General features: G+C 36.3%; 1 protein-coding gene across 1 annotated transcript in view; it reads right to left on the bottom strand.

Moving 5' to 3' along the window:
• The window catches only part of zfh2 (Zn finger homeodomain 2), a 213,614-nt gene extending 196,226 nt beyond the window's left edge, over positions 1-17,388 (bottom strand). Inside the window, 1 exon segment of the mRNA XM_086912419.1 lies at positions 15,789-17,388. The gene's annotated coding sequence lies outside the window, so the exon portion shown is untranslated.
• Positions 17,389-22,875: the final 5,487 nt, after the last annotated feature.

Here is a 22,875-nt window from a genome sequence, read left to right on the forward strand (position 1 = left end):
AAACTTCTCTGTCCAAACCTCAGAAAAACTGCAAGAAAGCAACAAATATATATATATATATAAAGAAGATCGAAAGCGAACGATTCCAACCATTTTAATTCTTCAAGGATTAAATGATTTCCATGATGTTAAATCTATCTTATCCATTAACCTTAGAAATCGAAGAAAGCCAACGATTTCAATTCTAATTTCCAAAAAACAATTTCTTAAGATCAAACGATAACGATTCCTCCAATCTCGTCCCGGTCGGAAGATCAAGAAGGCCGATTTGAAATTCGAACCGTTACCCTGGCCGGGCCGACAATTCGCGGAACGATTAATCATATTAATTGCACGTGGCCGGCCGGCCGCCGCTCTTAAGCTCAAAGCTGTTTAATTATAAATTGTAATTAGCGCGGCTTCGATTAATTAACGGCTCGCCCTCCCCTCTTAATTATTAATTGGCGGAACCAGAAGCGAGCATCCGGCAGCGACACTTCGTTCCCTCGACAGATCCCTCCTCTCCTCCGTTGGTAAAAAGAGGAGTTTCTCGTTTTTATCCTCCGTTCCTTTTCTCTCTCTCTCTCTCTCTTTTTTATTTTGCGAGATCTATCGAGAGTTTGTCGAGAATGATTTATCTCATCGATTTCTATTCCTTCTCTTTTTTCCGTTTTTCCGTATTCCGCGGGGAATATTATGCGATGCAATTCCCGCGCGTAATTAAAAGCAGAGTTGTGAAATAGGCAAAGTAACTGGTTTTTAGATTTTTTTCATTTTTTTTTTTTTTCTTTTTCTTCTTCTTTTTCTGATTATCGAACGGGCGGATTGATAGTGACTTTTATTGAGATGGAAACGTGGCGGTTAATTAGTTTCGTTGTAATTATAACTTTTTTAAAATGTTATATACTCGAATAAAAATGTGTAGTAAATTATGTGTAGTATTTAGATTGAGGTGTCGGTAATAAAAGTGAATTTAACGACCTGCATAAACTGCAGATTTTAATTTTATAGGCAAATAGAAGAAGTAGATTGTTCAGGTGTGGAATAATCGATAACTTCTCTCTATTCCTCCCGTGCGTTTAAACTCTTTATTCTCCTTTCGCGATCCTTTGTTGAAAATTTTGCTGAAATTAATGTAAACTCGTTTAAAAAAAAGGATTTTAATGGACGAAGGTAAAATTTTTCATTCGAGCAAATTTCTTTGGAAAATAACGTGAAAATCTATATTATATTTCTTACGTCAAATAATTCAATTTTATGCAAAAACGTTCAGAAACGTTCAGATATCCTTCATTTTAATGTTTCGTTTGTAAAGAATGAAACACCAAGCCACTTGTCCCGAGTAGGTTCGTGATGTTTACGCGGAGAGCAATAAAGAATTTCACTCTACGTCGGGTTAACTATCAAACCGTGTGTTGTCTCTTTGTTGACACAACGTTGGTTAATAGAACATTCCTCTTCGTCACACTGCTCTCCACTTCATATTTCAAGATTTGACATTGTGCAAATTCCAACCCGTTTATCACACTCGCCAGATTGATCTCCCAGTCGTTACTTTCTTTCTTTTTTTATTTCGCCATTTAAACAGTGTTCTGAAAAAGAGGTTGCACCTTTTACAGAAGCAAGAGAAAACGACGGTTTTTAAAATTCACGAGATTTCTTCCATTCGTTCGAAGATTAAACAGAGGAACCTTAATTTTTATTATCAATAAAAACTTTTTAATCCTTCGCCAACATTCCAAAGCACAATAAGAGAATAACAACAATTATCCTCTCCCCTTAAATTTCTCCTCTCCAGAAAAGTATTTCCTAGACGATCGAGAATCTAACGATTGAAAAAAGACAAATAATAGGAATGGCAATTGGAAGGCATGCATACTTCGTTACGTCACAATCCAATAATACTTTAAAATCGCACGGCCAGTTATCGTGTCTGGTACACTGCTACGCTATGCTCTACGCGCAGCACGAGACGCATTCAACGAGGAATGAATCGCAGACACGCCTTCGGCCGATTTTGCCGCGCATTCGACGAACTTTCTCACACATTGATCACGCGTGTCTCCTCGCACGGCCAGGATTCCCCGAATATTAGTCTAAATATATTGGTGACTAGCGCTGACAACAACAATCGTTTGAAATTCATAATCACCACATGGGTTTGCAAATTCGATCAACGTTCATCGTTAATGCAGGCAGAGGTGGAATATGAGATAAGAAATGTGGAGAGGTAAGAAATGTGTATATTCTAACGAATTTTTCGAGAAAAAATTATCCGATTTATTTTCTTATTATCTTTTGAAAGATATTGGAAACAAGCATAATCGACGATGACAAATCGTTTATAAACGCGAAGCCGCTTAACGAGAAGACAATTTTTTTCTTCGATTGGGCAAACATTATTTGCAAGATGATTATTGACAAGGATTTAAATGATTGATTGAGTAGCCGGGTAATAAACTGCTGCACACGAAAGCATATAATTTTTCCTCGATCGATAAGCTTTCCCGCTGAACTTTATTTTACGCGAATCGCGAGCAAAACTTGTCAATCACGAAATAAAATCAATTGTCTTTATTTCTAATGTGGAAATATTCACACGAGTACAAAATTTTTAACAATAATAATTTTACTTTTTCAATTTAAATCAATATATTGATTGATTTCAACATTGTTAAAATCGCGATTGTCGAACTAAAATATCTTTCACGTTTTATTTACACTCAAAAATCTACCGGTTCAACGAATCATTTTCACTAATTAGTCGTCCGTTATTCCTAGAAATCGATGAATCAGAAGAGTCACTCTACATAACCATCGAAGAGAAGCGAACAGGACAAATTACACGTTGACAACTTTTCAATCGTTCTATCGTTCAGCTATAGTTACAGCGTAAACCACATAATAGGCATGATTCTTGCGCAAATTGAATCCTATTTGCTCGAATCTGCTCAACGAGCTTGCGCAAAATTGGACGCAGAATATCATCAGAAATGCAATTATAACAATTATCATCATTTCGGTGACATACGAAAGACATAAAATTCTCTTCAGATTTCACAAGTATAAATTAACGCTTTGGAAAATTAAAATTGTTTCGAAAATCGTTTCGTTCCTCCACTTTCAGCATCTGTGCGTGGTTATTATACAGATTTATCGATATCTCTTGCGGATGACTCGTATCTAACATCTCCATCCGTGACCCACCAAAGTCTCCATACATAATATGCTCTGTGCTCGAAAGCTCTATAAATCTCAAACTCTTGCTCATTACCCTCCATTACCTCCGTCACGGGGCAACGTCTGGCGAAGTTCAGGTCCCACTCTTCGAGAGAGATCACGATCCGCTCGCGGCGTATCGTTGTGTACAGTGAGTCAGAAAAGTATTCGAATACCGTTCGTAAATGAAACCGTTGACAGTAAAAATAACGGATATCGAGTTTTAAAGCTTTAAAAATAGTGCGGTTATGTAGCTACGTGGAGATTACGCGCGAATATTTTTCATTTTTATTTTTATTATTTTTTATCACTCCGTGAGAACGAAGTGGATTTTTAAAGTTTTTCCTTTTTTTTTTTTATTTTTATTTTTGCGAATATACACGGATAAAGGAACATTTTATACGCCTGTATAATAATATATATATTCTCTTTTTATTCAAAAAAGAGTGTAAAAATTATTCATTTGCAAATCTAGTATCAGCAATAAATTCAAAGTTTCGTATATTTCTGTCCGATCGATCGTTGCAAGAATTACGAAGCAAGTATCGTCCAATGTTCAACAAATTATCAACCATTTCTCCTCGATTCTTGAAATTAGAAATTTAAAATTTAAATTTGCAACAAGTTGAAACGTGCAATTTCCACTCGACGACTCGCGCGACAATTAACTGGCCGAGTGTTTACAATCTAGCGCTTAGCGACGCAAGCAAGTGGCAATCAAGCGGGCCAATTAATGAGCGGGCCCCGTCGCTTCGCCTCGAACCGTTCCCCGGCTCTAAATTCCTTAATTTGCGCCAATTATGCGCGGCCCAGTAATTAGCCGCCTCTCTCTCTCTCTCTCTCGTTCGGGGAACGAAGGACGCGCGTGACCACCGTACGAACGGATGAGAGGAGAGGATTCATCCGGTCGATGACGGCGGCGTTGCACCGCTTCCTTCTGCCTCTGCGGTTTTTCCAACGGGATTCGGTGAGATTCGAGGTGGAGGAAGAAGATCGTGGGAAGAGAGGAAGCGTTGCGGTGATCTTTGATACTTGACTCCTCCTTGACTTCTGATGTTTGAAATTTAGGAGAGAGTTTAGGAAACGTGTTCCTTTTCTTTTTTTTTTTTTTTTCAAATCTTCAATTTCGTTCTAATCTCGTCAAATAAGATTTCGTATTCGTATTTGTGAGAAGAAAAAGATTGATATGCTTCGAATAAAGATATTTATTTTTCGTCGAATAGTTGATAAGAAGAAAAAGGATCGGACGGATTCAGATATACAAGAAAGATAATGCACCGCTGCTACAACAGAGATTTTGTGTTGAAGATAAATTTGGCGTACCGTTAATATGCTAAATAAACGTGTTAAAGATACAAGATAACACGAGAAGATACCTAGGAAGGTATTTAAATTATGCCGGCAGATTTATCACGGATCACTTCATCACAGAAATGGATATCAATGAAATAGGTGTTGTAAATGTCTGCTAGAAATAATATTTTGTGACTAATAACAGGTTGCAGCTCGAGTGTTGATTGAAACAGGTTCTCAGGAAATTTAATATAGAATTTTGTAAAGAGAAAAGTAGACTCGATAAATAATATACAGGATGTGTCTCGAGACGAATCGAAAGAAAGGAAACGTGATTCTCGAATAAATCAAGTTTGAAAAGGTTTCAAATATAATTAGTTTTGGCTAATTTTAATTTTGGATATCGTTAAAGAATTATTTTAAGAAAATAGTTTTTATTTTACAATGTTATTCTAAAATGAATAAATGTAATTAAAAAAATTAGGTTATATCGATAAAATTTTTCCTTTATCCTCTTTTTGCTTGCACCACTTATTCTCAGACACCCTGTATATTGTACGTTCGAAATTATGCTGTGCAAGATTCAGAGCGTAAGATTTGATATCGAAAAATTCTTGGATAATGCTACGTTATTTCGTTATTAGAAAATCACAGCAATTATTTTAATGAACTATTGGTTCTAGTTCTAGTATATCAACGACCATCAATGAGAAACTTATTTCTGAAAAGAAACAACAAATTTTTACGTATATAGCGGTATAAATATAATACTTAATTCCAATTTTTAAATAAATAAAAAAAAAAGAAAAAAGTACGAAGGAAACACGTTGTAAAATTCGTTGTAATATCTCATCGAATCTTTCTTTTATATTATAAAATTATAGTATAAAAAAAGTATACTCGATTAAGTGGAACAAATTTTTATAAAACTGCACGTGTGCCGGTTAAATTTATTAGAATATATTAAACATTTCACACGATAAGATATTTAATGCATTTTAAAAAGGAACGAGGTCATGTTTTACGATTTATTTAACTAGCAAGCACGTAACACACTCGGCCAATATTTTCAATCGAAATTTTATTTCGCTTAGTTGCGAAGTGAAAAAAAAAAAAAATATTTTACACACGACTTTACATACTTTTAACATTCCTCTTTGTCATAACCTTTAATTTATCGATTAATTAATATTCTTTAGAGATTGGCAATGAAAAAGTTTCCTTTCTCGCAAACCTATATTTAAAACAATGTGTGATTACAAATAAAAAAAATTCTGAATATAAAATCGTAAACCAGTAAAATATTATTGTATTAAAAAGCTTGATAAAATCCCAAATTCAAGAAAATTTAAAATTCCAATCAAATTCAACGACAAGTGCAGCGCGCTCTCCCTCTCAACGCACGCTTCATTCAAGGCATATAGATTCGCCTTCTGAAAATAGTGGCGCACAATAATAACACGCCCCGCGGAATTACAATGTCTCGCATAACTTCTCGCCATCCGCGAGATATTAACCAAGCCACGTCTCCCCCTTTGCACTGTGGAAAATATATAATAATATCGGCGGATATAAAAACGACTCGGTGAAAGAAGACACGTCCACGCAATTATCCCTTGGCTACTTCATTATATCAATAATCAAACGCGATAGAAAGACCACGGTTATTGCTCGTAACTTCTTCTCCTTTTCTCAGCTTTACCTAACGCTCGTGCTTTTTCGACTCGGAGAGAGAGAGAGAGAGGAGGAAGAAATTTTGTCCGAATGAATTTTTAAATACAAATTTCGGTGGAATTGGAATTTTTGAGACTCTGTACGTAAAATACATTTACATTACAAGAAAATTACACTATTTTCAACGGGGTTTAACTTTTTCCACGAACAAACAGGAGGACATTTGTACATTTATGCAAGGACGAGCAAATAACAATAGTCCAAAGTTTTGTTCGAGGGATGAAACAAATCTCTGTCCAAATCTCGAGTAATAAATCATTAAGAAAAATCGTGTTCATCTTGTCTATAACATTCCTCGATGCACGCTTCTTTGTTGTTCGTCTCGATACACCTATATAAAATTTACGAAACACCCCTGTATACCCCTCCAATATCCTCCAGGCAGCCTCGTTCGATTCTTCTGGCACGAATCGCAAAGTGGCTCATCATAAACTCGTTTAAATGATCGAGGCGAAAGGGAAACTGAAGGAAAACTGAAAGAAAATGAAAATCGAAATTAATCACGGGAGCAGTCAGTGAGAGGAGCGCTCTTTTCAACCGATAACGATTCGAGTAAATTGCGTTAGAACGAAAATTTCCTAGAGAAGATTTCAACCGGAGGGGGAATGAGCGATACGGTTGTAACGCAAATAAATTGGCCGAGTGTGGAGGAAACTTGGCTTCGTGTTGTTTAATCTATTGATTCGCTTTAAAATCTGCATTCGATGCCTCGTTGGAACCAAGTATAAGTTTACTCTTTCCTTTTTTTTTTTTTTTTCATCGAATTATTTTCCAGTTCCCACTGGAATTCATTGAGAAACTCGAGGATTCGAAGAATCGTTACATCCGTTCTCATCGAATAACTGGCAAGTCGAGGATCTCTCTTATTAGTTGTCAAAAAACAACTCTTACTCGAAATGTTCATTTATTTCCAAACGATTTGAACGAATCGAATTATCGTCAGAGATAATTCGATGAATCAAAAATATCGATCGATCCGTTCACCGTTCACCGTGAATTAAAATTGCGTGTCGCGATAATTACGAGCCAATTATCGTGAAAGGAACGAGAAATACATTGGCCGCCTCGTGGCAGGCCACGCACCACCTTTATCACTTGAATATCGGCGAGGAACAACAACGCTGCTCGGTTGTCGCGCAACTATTTCGAGCACGCGGTTGTCGATCCTGCGTGTCGATCGCTTGAAGCACGCTCGATTCAACCGGGATTTTTCTTCCAATTGTTCCACGGCGAGTTAGAATTTATATTTTCGAATTTTTATATTCCTTGTTTTTCTTTCTTATAAGGATATAAGCCGGGTGTAGAGATATTGCGAGGCGATGTTAGAAAGTGGTGGAAGAATATTAAGAATTAATAGATATAAATGACAAATTTTCGTATTTATATAACGAGATTATTTAAACGAATTTGTTTATAATTCTAGAAAAAAGAAATTTAATCTTTCATATACTATACCAATAAATAAGAAATATATTTAGGCGATCCCATTTACGTTGTCCTCTATATATATTTTGTAAATGATGTATTCGCATACATTCCCATTGTCACTAGTTTTATTCACTTGTCATCAGGTGTTCCTCATTGCACAATAATTTATTTATTTTCACCGTTATATATTTAAACGAAACAAAATTTTGTAATACTAATCTTTGGAATTATATTTATATATTCGTCGTTCACGTATACATTACGAATTCTATTTCGAACAGCATTTGCGCTCGTTGTGATTCGTCTAGTATTTCCTTTTTGCAATGCTATTCTCTATAAAAGAAAAAAAAAAAAAAGAAAAAGAAAAATTGCAAGAAGACATAAATGTTTCAAATTTCATTATTTTTGAATAATAACTTTATTTCTCGCTAGTTTAACGTATTGCAATTAAAGTTTAATTGGCCTTTGCCATTTATAACATAATGACGTTAATTAATTTTCAACGTTACATGAATTTTCCTTATATCATTAACGCTATCTAAAATATAAGATCCATTAAATTCATTACACCTATCAGACCGTTCATTTACTCTCTAATTAAAAATAAAACTTTAATTAAAACTGGTAGGCCTTCTCTCTATACGAACGCAGATGTACATATATATATATACATATCTCGAATACAAATTTTCGATATTAAAATTCCATTTTTGCAATTTAATCAATCGTAAATTTCGTCAAAATCGTTTGCTGCTACACTCATTATTGTAAAATCCATTTTTGCTTTTATATTCGATTGAAAAAAAAAAAAAAAAAAGAAAGACCATTTCGAGAATTTCAAACATCGTTTCCAAAAAAAAAAAAAAATTGAAAACCCGTCAATTTATCTGAATAATTTCATAGTGTGAAATTAATTAATGCTCTTATCGGTCATTCGTATGCGTGGTACTTAACGATCGAAAGATTTTTTGCCAATGAATCACTCACGATCGAAGCTCCTATGTTTCCACTCGATTCTCATCATCATTGATAACTTTATCCTTTTTTCTCCCTCTCGTGATTAATTATTTTCTCTTTCTCACTCTTCTTCTCTCCTTTTCGAACAAGCTACTATCGATTACACAGGTATTAAAATTCCACTAAATCCCATTCGATCCTTCCGCGTCTCGTCAGCCAACGATTTCTTCCAATATTCATTTACCAGTCATTTAAAACCTTTTATCGATTCAGTATGCTTCTCGCGGAGGTAATTAAATATTCCATCGCGGTTTTTCCAAGCGCGAATTACTTCATCGAATCAATCGTTTCTTCCTCAAGCTCTTTATGAAATTATATTTCGATATGACGAAATATTTGAAATGGAGAGCGAGAGAGCGAGAGAGAGAGAGAGGATGCAAAGAAATTTCGTTTTATCAAATTTCAATCGTACGTGCTGTTCTCTTTCCAAGTGTTGGGAGGAGTAGGTTCCAGAAAGAAGTAGATCGGTAGACTGCATTTCATCCATCTTTCTAAGGATGAAAAGAGGGTTATGTAAGCGGAAATTCCGAAACTGCTCTTCAAAGTTTATTTTTATTCGCGAGTATAATTATCAATTCAGAAAATTCTCGAAAACAACTCGTACGGATTCTTTGAGAGCAATTTATATTATATTTGAAATATCGTTCAAGCGACCACTTGGTATCCTCTTGCTGCGATCGTCTCGAAGATCTTCGAGATCATTAGAAGGAGAATCGAAGAATTCTATTTTCATTTCTTCGCGACACGAGAAAGTTTAAAGAATAAAATCCATCTAAACCTGTATTCGATACGATTTAATAACGAATTGTTAATTATTTTCAATAAAAGAATTAAAAATTCAACCGTAAATCATCGAATGGAAAGATCGAAGGGGAAGAAGAAGAAAGAACGAAATTTTCGTGCGGAAAAGGATTATTATGGAGCGAGGTCGAGCGAGGAGGATGACACGGATTCGAAAGAAAGAATTAGTCACAGACATTGGCCGAGCGCGGCGTTTCCTACTCTTTTATACGCGTGCATAATTTATAGGTGGTGTAATGAATGCTACGTGTTCGGCACGGTGTTAATTGACGAGGAGACGATTACAGCATATCGTGAACAAGACGCTTCGTTAGTCATGATCTGCGTCATTTGCCGCGCTCGAAGGACGCATGCGTTACCGAAGCGATGATGAAACGCGAGGACATATATATATATATATATTGGAAATTAAGAGATCGCGTTTAGAAAAATTGGAGTGGAAATAATTGATATTATTGTATGTAACTAAATATTCTTTCTCGATGAAGAAGAACTTCCAGCCATATTCGAGTCGAAACGGTTTATCGATTAAGATAATATATTATTCTAATTGACTATTTAAAATTTCAGAATTTAATTAAGCTTTATAATTAAAATGAAAATTTATTAACGTTTATGTGACTCGAAACTGCTTAGAAATTCATGAAGTTGTCTTTTTCAGGAAAAAACCATAAAATATGTATGTAAAGTTTTAAATTCAAACCATTTTCAATCGATCAACGCAATTCTATTCGTATAATACAATCTTCTGATTATAATCAATATATATATATTAGTAGCTTGATGTAGTAAGAAGAAGTAACAATCATTTACGAAGTCGAGACATTAGCATAAAGATATATTAAAAGAAATTCATCTTCAAATAATTTTCGACTTTAAAAGGGGGATATATATAAGTTTACAAATTTCAGAATCGACTCGTTTCTCGCCTTCCAACGATAATTAATTCCTGCCAAACCGAAACCAAAAATAAAAAAAGAAGAATATTCATCCTCCCTGGGCCAGCCAGCGTGGAAAAAATTTATAGCGTGCATAAATATCCGTTCAACAAAAAGAAAAATGTCGTTTGGACAGTGGTTAAAAAATAAAATGACTGATGAGGAGGAGGGGGAGGGGGTGGGCCAGGCACCAGAATCCGATCGAAGGAAATAATAATAATAATAATAATAATAATAATAATCGGCTCTGGAATTAAGCCGAGCCGCACCACCACCACCATCAGAGGGAGAGGAGAGGAGAGGAGAGGAGAGGAGGAGGAGAGAGGAGGAAAGTTCGGTCTGGTTGGCAAAATTCGAAATGTTTCGCAACAGGTGTTGCGGAAATTTGGTACGTCCGCGAGTGAAACTTAAGCCGTGCAATCGTGTAACGATGGAGGGAAACACTTGTTGCCAACAAGTTCGAAATTTACCGCCGGCCACCGACCAACCGGGGGAACAAGTTCGAATGGTGGCGCTGAATTTTTCCCTTCGACAGATGCTCTCTCGTCGTGACGTCGCTTTGCAGCTACTGACTTGAATGGACATTTTTCTTTTCTTTTTTTTGCGATAGATCGTTTGTTTAAAAATTGCGTCCGAATTTGAAATTGTTCCGCGAGCGATGGAAAAGTATTGCAGAGATGAAAAATTGTGTTTCAACGAGCTTGATTTCTATCTTGGTGATTTTAAGGAATATTAATTATTAATTACAGAGTGGTGTAACGGGTGAAAGTATGGGAAAGAATATTTTCAACTGCGTCGAAAAATAAATTGCATTGCCTATATTTTATTTCTAAAATAAATATAATAAAATAGTTGATGAATTAATCTTTACTTTCGAATAATAAATAAATAGGAAATGGGAGATAACAATTTCCAACGTGTTATTACGAGGAATATATACAAAAATTTTAGAAAATAAATAATCCACGTGAGAAAAAAAGACATTTTTATATTTTTCATTTTTCTTTTTTTATAAAGTGTATAAACGACGAAACGCCTGAACACCGAATAATAATAATTCATCTTGCAAAATTATTTAACATAAAGTAACAATCGTAATGAGCGTAATGTTTAATACCACGCAAATTAAAGTGAAAGTGGAAAAACACATAATCGAACTTTAAACGCGGATCCAATATCGTGGAAACGAAATGTTAGGAACAAAAACGAGCCTTTTCTCTCCGTCCAATTCGATTGTTGCACGATCGCTAATTGTGCAACGATTCGCCGCGATCGGGGCGCGTTCTAACGATTCCAACAATGAAACAGTTTTCCGAAAACTGCATCGACGAATTCCCACACGAATCGATCGCGCATAAAAAGATCGATAATAACGAGATAATTGTTCGCACGAGCATAACACTTGGTGAAATAAAATAATTTATCGATCGAACGATCGAGATTAGATCCATTTCTCTCTCGAGGAGTACGATTTTTTTCGGTTTCTCCATTTTTATTCCTCCCTTGGAGCACCAGTTTTATTCAATTATCGTAAGAGCATCGTGACTTTCTTCGATCGAGATTTTCTTCCAGTTTAACTTTCGGTTAAATTTTCTTCAATGTGGTAACAGTCGTTTTCCCAAGATTTTGGAAATTATTCTTAAATTTCATTTAAAGTTGAAATAAAAAATAAAACAATTGGAAAATTATAAACGATATCGAGATATTCGTTTCAATAATAATTTCGAAATTTTTATATAGTAACTTTTTCCGTTTATTTTCCCCTAAGAATCAACCCTCCAAAAGATTAAAATATATATTTCAATTTTATAAATCGCATTATTAAACAATTGAACTGTGTTATATTATATAACCAGTATAACATCGAAAGAAGAAAGAAAAAATGTTGCGAGTAAAATATCTGGGTATAAAAAAAAATCACTAAGATTACGTACGTGCATCAGAGAGAGAGAGAGTGAATGGCGACTACAAGTGTGTGTACAAGTGTTGGAACACGTGCAGGGGTAACTGTGCTTAGGGTTGGTCAGTGTGTGATGAGGGTGGAATTTTTTGAAGAGAGAGAGAGAGAGAGAGAGAAGTTGGAACAGAACGAGGAAAACAGGTTCGTATTCGATTATATCGATCGTTTTTTCCGATACGTGTCGCGTTAAGATTGATAGAACGAAACTGCTGATTGAAAATATCTCGTATAATTATAGAGAATATCATGCACGATCTGTTCTCGTGGATAAAGATTGAGACACTGATTGTGTATTAATTTTCCAATATATTCTTGTTCTATCACGAATAGCTTATTGCATTTCCATCTTGCGAACATTATGATAATCGCTCGTACGTGTTCATGAATGAAAGAATAAAGGAACGATTTGCATTTTTTGCATTAATAAATATTCGATTTAACGAGAGGAAAATTTGATAGACTATACCTCACTAGTTTTCTTTACATTTTTATTCTAAATAAAAATGTTGCGAGACATTTTTTATTATACATTTAAATAACAACGATCTATATTACGATAATATTAATTTATCGAAATATAATATAATAATTCTTAAATATTAATATATTGTGGTATAAATTCGTAACAATCGATTAGAGTTGTCATGCTTTTAAAAACCTGCGAAACTTATATTCGATCTTCCATTAATGATAAACAATTTGAAAAAAGAGGAGCAGCGTATATATCTTTCGAAAGAAATCGAAACTTTAAATTCTACAACAAGGGCCAAATTTAACCCACCAAAAATCAAGTCCTCCAATTAACTCGCACCTGTTCAATAAAAAAAAGCGTAAAGATCAAACTGTCCAAACGAGGAACCGAAACACGTTCACTGAATCAAAGCATATCACGCCAAGCAAAACAGTGCACTCCCAAGCAACCTCATTAAACAGCCATCAAACGTAATTGGCATCAAATTTTCTCGCGGCGCTATCTCAAAACCGGTGTAATATTAATTTCATATACGACTCCTTCCCTCAACCTAAATTGAACTTCGTTTAATACCCTGCATTTCCATCCACATTTTAAATACCAACTTTTATTCCACAAGTTTGTCTCGTTACTTTGCACGTGTGTTGTGATTTTACGAGAAATCAAAAACTACATCGAAATTTCTCTTCATATTTACCAATGAATAAATATTTTTAAAAAACTGACAATACCTCGCGTCAATCAAATGATAAACGGGAAGAAAATTTTCTTCTTAAACCATATCTCAAAAACATAGAATAATTCCATGTCCCGCATCCTATTCTATTAATCGAAATAAATTCAACCCATTACCAAATCCTGATCGAAAGGAAACATCGCGCCGCGATAATTCGCGTTCCTTTATCTCCAACGCTTCGGAATTACGCAACGGATTCGAGCGCTGCGACGCGGCCTCGTCGTGAAAACGTTCCTACCGGAAGTGCGTACTTTAATTAAACGCCGTTTCCTGCCTGTCATTAGCTCGGCCGTTTACGGAGCGGAGCGCGATTAGAGCGTCGTGTCGGCGGTCATTTCGGAGGCGGCCACCGCCATCGGCCGCTTCTCCCTCCTCGATAGGGTTATCTCGACGCTTTGCTTTATTTTTACACCTACTTGCGCGGGTGTATCGCGGCCTTTTCGATCCTCGGTGTACCGTGGAAATTTCTGGCAACGGGGAGTAGACCGACCTCGTACTTGGCTATCCGTTCATTCAGAGCCGATAGTATTTTCGCGTGGACGTCTACCGTGTCGTTCTTCGAAGCTCGAAGTAGCTTCGTATCGAGATTTGTTGTGAGTAAAAAAAAAAAAAAGTGGAGTGTTTCAAAATTTTGATATGAAATTTGGAAATTTAGATTAATCGAAATCACGATTGAAAAATGATGTTCTTGTTTTTTTTTTTTTTTTTTTTTTCTTTTTTTTTTCGTAGTTATTATCTCTCGTTAATGGTATCTCGTATAAATAATTGCAAATAAAAAAGTTACGTATCGTTTTTGAATATCTAATTTTGAATGCTAATAATAGTTTTTTTTTTTTTGTTCTGAATATTTAAAATTAGATATTCGACGAGATACACATTCTCGTTATTATATTGCGAAATAATTACAATATACTTGTATACAGTCTCTATGAATATTCAATCATGTATTTTTAAACTAGATGAAATATCCTTGTTATTATTATTGTGAAATAATTGCAAATGTAAAACTTGTGTATTTTTTCACATATCTGGAAGAACGAATATATTTCTTTTTTCTAAATATAATATAACGTTGTTACTTAACAATTTGAAAAAAATATGTTTAATTATGAGAGGATAATTTTGGAGAGAAGATTGATATTTGTTTATAGAATATAAGAAATTTTGTGAAATTATATACTTCTTTTCACGTTGCTTTTCACGAGATCGTAAATTTTACGCGGAATTTCGAGGATTAAGGGAATCTCGTTCACGGAAGGAAAATCTTGTTTAGAATCTTGCAAATTCCGTAAATCAAGGTTAGTTCCTAGTGCTGTCGTCCACCGAACAAAAGGTTACTTTATAAAATTTTCTTATTCAATTTTCATTGTGAATTGCAATTTCAAGGAAATTTCATTAATACGTTTAAACAATTTTAAGTTTGAGTCGTGCAACGAGATGTGATCTTGAACGAGATTCATTCGATAAATCTGTTTGTGCGATATTTCGTGTGGCGAGGCAGTTAAGAGTCTGCTGCTAAATTTTTCTAGGAAAACAGCTTATTGTTAAAAAGGGAATAATTGTATAGATTGCGCGGCGTAGTGTTGATTGATGGGACTGAAGCATTCACGATCCGGAATTTCATACTCTGTGCACAAGTGTTGTGGAGGGGAGTGCATGCGTACCATTGCTCTTCCACCTCTACCTCCGATCACATGCACTCGGTAGTCATCTTGTTTCGTGCATTAAGAAAAAAAACGTGTTTGCAATCTCTATCGATTTCTCTACTTATATCGACCTTTCAGTCTATTATAAATTTATAAATAATTTGAAAAATTACTTTCAAAAGCTTATTCTTATAAAGCTGATATAAATACGTATAACTTTACGAAATCAATTCGTTGTACGTAATCGATTTGCAAATTTAAAGAAAAATACATACAATTTGCAGGTAACTAGATATTTAAGTTTCTTTTAGAAACTCATTATAAATTTACGGGTAAAATTCTGTAAATAAATAAGTATGAATTATTGAATAATGTTATTGAAAAATTTAATTTATAGTATTCATCAACTCGAACGTTTGTCAATAATCGATCCGACAACTATTTTAACCAATTTATGATAAATGGAACACTACGTACAACGAATTTTCTCGATGAAAGACTCTCTTTCTATCGACGAAACGACACCAATTATTTCCATAGGAAAAAAGGAGAAACCATTACATACCGGAACAAATGGAGGATTCGTTCTCGAAATCGAGGTGGAAATTTTTCCAACAACCAAGAAAAACACTCTCTCTTTCCTCTTTCTCCCTCGTGGATCGATACGTTCCTGGTCGATTTTCGTGGGGCGCAAAACACAACATCAACGCACAACAACTTTTTTTCTTTCCCCCTCCTCTCCCCCCCTCCTCCCCAAACCAGATCACCGAATCACCGAGTCCTCAACAACAACAAGCAGGGTGAATCATCGTTGACAGCACCTCGATTAACCTCCGGGATATAACCTCGCAATATTCTTCCGGATTTACCCTCCTCGACGCACCATTTAGTTCGTTGATCTCTTCCTCGGCACGACTAATATAAACACGTACCGTTACCAGATACAGCTGTCATTAAACGAACGAGACACGCGAGGTGAGTGGAAAGGGGAGAAGGATCCGACCGTTCCAATCTGTAATACGTATCCGTCGATAATCAATAAATCTTTTGCCACGATATTTATTATTATTATTATTTGCAAATACAGGGCATTAATCTACAAATTTCACCCCCTTCTTGCCGCGTTTCACGTTTCAACACGTTTCGTGGCACAAACGCCACGGGTATAAAACCAGATGCCTACACACTTGTCGACACTTGTCACCACGTTAATTCACAGATCCGCCTCAATGTTTCCTGGCGAAGATGAAAGGGAGAGGGGAGGGGAGAAAAGGAGTTCTTTTCCTTTCTGGCGGGCCAGTTTTTCGTTCACTGTTCACTTCCCAACACTCGTAAGGAGACACGCATAAACTTTCTCTTTCGTGCCTTATACAAGGGCACGATAACGCACGAGGTGGTAACAGTTAAATCTTTCGCGTCAAACTCTTAGAGAAAACGCGAGGTGGCCCCGCGATCCTTGACATGGCACCACGCTGGTAAATCAGCCAGTGAAAACTTTCGAGTCGAGGATGATTTGTATGAAGGGGGCGGCCGTGGATGCGTCATGCGAAGACGTTGGCCCGGGTCGGGATCACCACGTGACGACTACGATGACGTAGACCGATTCGGTGCAGGACCCGTTCAACATTCCGGTTTTTCGAAGAAACGAGTCCGCCCGAGCGTATACGATCCCTTTTCACTCTTAAACCAGTTAAAAATCAGAAATGCAACGACAAGAATGCACGAGGTAAAAGCGTTCCCTCCGACGAGGAAGAAGCGGGAACAATGTTCCTCGAGGCGATCCCGTTGTCTGATCCGGCGGCGATCCGCGGGATCGAAGGTGGGCCCGGAATCGAGGGGTGAAAAGGCGCGCGCGACAGATATCCTTGTCCGCGATACGGCGGTGGCTCGACTCACGTGGCGGTGTGGTCCGAGCCCTCGTCGACGGTGACCACTTCCTCGAGGTTTCGGCCAATCAGCGGTGAGTCAGAATACCCCGAGCGTGGCGATCGTGGATGTTCGCCGGTGTTCGGCCGCGCTCGGCCGCTCTCCGTCCTCGTTCCACTCACGCGTGCCGCGTGGCCGACGACGTACGGTCCGTGACTACTTTTCGGACGGCCTGTGCGCCTTCACGCGTCACACGGCCACCTACTACCCACTCTTGCGAAACTTCGCGGCTGGCCAGCCCTGCGATAGCCCCCTCGAAAGCCGGCAGGGACCGCGTGGACCGTGGTGTCGTGTCCTCCTCCTCCTCCTCCTCCTCCTCCTCCTGGTATCCGCGCACCGCTTCCTGCTTTCCACGCGTGAAAGCACGCGCTGCCTCGCATCGAGCGTGCGCCTCGTCCAGCGTCCGACACGATACTACCTCTCTCCCCTTCCTCTCTCTCTTTCTCACTCGCCCCACGCCCCCTCCACCAACTCGGCCAGCTCTGTCTCCCTCTCGCCTCACGATTTCTGCCGCCGCTCTGCCGAGTAGGGACGGCGGCTCTGTCGTGGGGCTCGTGGGGAGAGGCTGGCTGGCTGGCTGGCTAGCGGTGGTAGCCGCTCATTAAACAAACGCCTCGATGACGTCAGGCAGTGGACGACACCGCGGGACCATCGAAAATCGATCGATGACAGGGGGAGGGGACGACACGCGAGCGGATCGTACGCTCGAAGTCGAGAAGGATTTTTTTTCAGGGAGGGGAGAATCGTCGATCCGTTTCCGATTTTTCGATCGGTTAATCGGAAACTTTTGTGCAAATCCGCGCGTATTTTTAGATGCGAGTCCCGGACCAACTCGGCCATCGACGGATTTATCGAGATTAATCGGTCGCTCGTTTCGTGTACGTACGCGATTCTTTTCTGATAGGCGATTTCTTTTCTTCGATAACTTCGGTTTGCTCGGTCGTGAATATTATGCGTTCATTCGTTTCTGAATTTTTTTAGAGAATTGTTTGATGTGTCTGATGAAGGATCAAGAACATTGGAAAATTTCGTTTAAAACGAATAATGATCGTTTGATTTATAGAGAGAGAGAAAGAGAACTTATTTTTAACGAGATACTTGTCTTTCCAATTTATATTTTATCATTAACATAATTTATAATTCGCATGGAATTTCTTGTAGGTGTAAAATTTTACGTATGCATTAATTAAGCAACAATGTTTTAGAAAGTGACAATTGAAATTGTCATGCATCATCTATGATGTGTCCAGTTTTTGCAATAACAGTAAAAATTCGTTCGAAAGCACGAGATTATTAGACTTGATATAATTCGACTTCGTAATTTTATTAGCAAGCTTGCAGACAGTTTAACGGCTTATAAAACGTTATGTCACACGAAACAGGTGACAGGCTGCTTTCCGATTCCAGTCGATAAACCCTCCACCACGGTGTGATCTCTATATTTATACTGAACGCGAAGTTTGATAGCGTTTGTTAAACAAACATCTCTATGACATCACAGAAAGCATTGGCAACCCATCGGGAAAATCGGTCATCGCCATTAACGACAGTTATTGATCGCTCGATCTCCTCGAATTGTTGGGTTTTGCTTTGCTTCTTTTTCTGATTGTATTGTTAAACAAATTAATTTCAAATTTATCATAAACTAAGATTGACCATAATTCAAATAATATTCCAACTTTCGTGTTATTTTTATACTAATCGTTTCATTATATTTGTATTTGAAAATTTGTCGATCCTTTTCTTCATGCCGTAATAAATTTCAAGTAAAGTTTTATTTACGATTATAATATTTTAGATGAAAACTTAATTCCGTTTAGAAAATGATATGTATATATATGTAAATAAATTGTATTATTGGAAACAAAACGTACGATACGAGAAATTTCACGTGAAACGTGTTATTTTGTATATTTTGAAATTTGTACTACCTTGTTGCTTCCTTATCAGTAATAAAATGCTGTTTAACTACTCTGCACCGTATACTTACCCGAGAGAGAAGATAAAAATTCTTTGAAATTACAAGGAAATCGAGTTAATAATTTCCTCGACGATTTGTTAAAAATTTCCACCTTTTTCAATTCACGCATCTCCTATATAATGCGTCGGAATAATTTTCAATTCAATTATCATCCGCCTAATTTAAAGTTTGCGCAGGTATAAGGCGATTCATTGACACAGATACCAAGTTTTTTTTTTCCACCGTTGCGACATGGCGGCACTGTGATCCTTTCTTGTCTTATTTTTCTTCTGATCAACGCCGGCCTACGCAATCTTCGTAGCCGCTAATTAAACAAACTTTCAAATGACGTCAGCAGGAATCATCGAAAATCTTCTCTTCGCTCGTTCGATAATCGGCACAGAATGATCGTTGCTTTCTCATAAATACATTTCGTTCACAACGTTCTCTCATAATTTATCCTCGATCGATAGTAAAATGAACACGATAATCAATTATATAAAATAATTATGGAAAATTATTTGATTCAAATGTAAATTGTATTACCAAATTAATTCTATTAAATATTTTCCAAAGTATATTCTTGTTCATTTATTTATATGTAACTCCTGCTAACGTAAAAATCTCTAAAATGTTCAAGAAAGACACATTTAGTGCGCGCGCGCGTTCACTCGAATCCAGCAAGATCAAGTTCTAGGTCGCCGCCTTTCACGTATAATCGATGCCCAACAAAAATATCGATAAATCGAACGTAAGAAGTTATCGACTCGCCGTGTTCCATTGCTTGACCGAAAATCGCTTGTTTTTTCACACGTGAATAATGGCGGCCACCTCGATTTCTGGCCGAGAAGAAACTCGACGGACGAGGAGAGCATTGGTGTAGCATTCATTAAACAAACGCCGTTCCGGTGACGTCAAGAATAACCGCGCTCCCCTTGAAAAGTACTCGCGTAATTCGCGCCTGGGAATATTATTGATTCTACTCGACTCATCCGCGTATCGCCTGGCTCGAGAGCTTCGAGCTAAGTCTTTCGGATTGGAAATGGAAATTAGTTTTTTTTCTCCTTCTCGAAATTAACGCGTTTAACTTTTTTTCTTTTCTTTTTTTCAAATTATTCTCTAATGAGATTAAAATCTGTCGAACAACACTCTCATAAGAACAGAAAAATTGGAAGCGTTCGATCGAATATTTGATTCGAAACTATTGAAACTGTGAAGAGGTTAATTTAGATTTATGACAACTTGTATGGGATAATTGGTGGAGGACGTTTGACGTTTTGAACAATTTTGATATCGATTGATTGAGAAAGGAATTTGAGAAATTAGGAAAATTGGTGGATTTTTAAAAAGTTGAAGAAGAGGAAGAAACTTGAGTTTAAATAATGATGGTATTGAATTCGAAGATGTGTGTAAAATTTTTGAAACGTATGAAAAAAAATTTTAAGTTTGGTAGAAGGATGGAATATTCGTTACTTGAACGAGAAAATTGGAACGAACGATTTGTAATAACTGTATGAGATAAAAATATAAAAATTACACATAATCAGGATGATGCAGGAATGTTCTGCCATTGGAATTCTACAAGAAAAGAGGAAAATTCCTGTTAACTAACAGTATATAAACGACAAGGAATATGTAAATGAAGTAATATTATTTTTAGAAGAAGCGAAACTAATAAAGGATAATGTAATATCATAAAATGTAGGCACTTTGAGATAAAGTAAAATCATAAACGTAAATGTTATTATTTTTTTCAATTTTATACTGTAATTTAGAGAAACATGTGATACGATCTAAATCATGTAATATAATTTGATGTGGTCACGAACGGTCTTTGAGCAGGTGCAACAACGATAAAAGAATAAATTTCAAAAAATATAATTTATTAAGTTTTAAAATTTTAGATATTTTTTTTTTTTTTTTAATATTTTTTATTTTTGTACGTTTAAAGTTATTTAAAAGCAACCTGAATTTTAAATTTTAAAACGAATTTAAATAATTGAACAAATTTAAAAATTTTAGATCTTTAGGTAGCTTTTAAATCATATTAATATCAGAATAAGTAATAAGTCCAAAATAGTTTTCACAGTTTAAATATAAATTTAGAAAATTGTAAATATTTCACAAGTTTTAAGAACAAAAACGATATTTTATGTTATATAAAGATATACAATTAATTTTAAAATCGAAAAGAATTTAAGAAAAAACTTTGAAATCCGAAAGATTTCATACCTCGACAGATTTAAGACTGTTTTGATTCAGATCAGATGTAACATCGAAGAAAATAAAAATAAAGTCTAAAAGTTGAGAAATCGTAAAGATTACTTTAAAGATTTAAAAAAATTTCTGAATTCGATGGAAACTTAATTTTACACCCTTCGTGAATACAATCTTTCTTTGCGCTCGCATTTCTATGTCAATCTGATTACGAAATAAAAGCAAAGTACCGAAGCGTTTAAAATTTAATTTCAAGATTCCCAAGATTGTCAAGATTTTTCGAATTTTAAAAAATTTACAAGGATAAAAAATTTAGAAGGATCTCAAAATTGTATATTTATTAAAGTTTAGATTAGATAGAAATTTTCTTAAGGATATTGAAAATCTTGAATAATAATTGGATGGATCATAACATACGAAATTTATTCGTTCTTAATCTTATCTTGTTTTTATGCACGATAAAATTTATGGATATTGTACATATTTAAACTTACTATCGTTCTATTTCCCTACCCTTATAAAATACTTTTCTTGATTCTCATCGTAACACCATCTTCCTATTGCCACGTAAAGTGAGAAATTCTCTTGTAATTTTTTTTCCCATATAAATCCAAATTGAATCAGAAATATTACAGTTAACTTTTTTACAATTCGACACGAATAAGGAATAATCTATGGAAATTTATTTTTTCAACCAATAAATAATCCAGTCGAGTTCATTTTAAACGCCCTGATATTACAATACGAAGAAAGAAAATAGAAATTTATTTTTCGCAAGCCAAATTGTTAAGTATTACTCTTGCCCAAAAAACGATGAAGATCAACAGAGAAAAAAGAATTCAGAATTTCGAAATCTCGCAAAATGCTGTTGTTCCACAATCCCCTACACTACAAAGAGTTCCAACTCCAAAGAGTTTCGAGGTATTCGCAAAATTGTGACAACTCCAACTCGTCCCGGCTAATTACCCTCCAGACGACGATGAAACCAACGAAACCAACGTGGTCAAAACGCGACAAATGCGACAAACGCGAATTCGCGTGTCACCACAAAGTGGGATCACGGCGCAATTTGGCGAAAATTCAATTGCGATCCCTGCCACGGGGATCAGAGGGCCGATTTTCCGCGTAAAAGACGGCAGGGAGGAGACGGGGCCGTGGGTGGTCCGCACGGATACGTCCGTGGCTACTTGGAAATGGATTTCGCCTCGTCTACCGCGTCCACTGCTATTTAAAGATGAAGCGTACGACTCTAGCCCCCTCCCTTTTCCTCCTTCACGGCCGCTCTCTTTCCCAGCACGTGACTCGCGAGTGGAAAACGCCTCGAGTGCAAAGACACCTTTCGCGCGCAAAGGCAGCCGATAATCGAAAGGAATTATTGTGTATCGAGATTAGAGAGAAAGAAGGAAGGAACGTTAGAAATATTTTGTAGTTTTACTTTCGATCGAATAAAGTATATATATATATATAAATTCACGATTAATTACGTGAGATTTGGGGCTGTTGTAATAAATGTTGCTTGGAAAGATTGAACTATAATACGCGTTTGCAA

Source organism: Apis florea, unplaced genomic scaffold (assembly GCF_048593485.1).
Source record: "Apis florea isolate Af1SG1 unplaced genomic scaffold, ASM4859348v1 contig_3391_pilon, whole genome shotgun sequence".
NCBI lineage: Eukaryota > Metazoa > Arthropoda > Insecta > Hymenoptera > Apidae > Apis > Apis florea.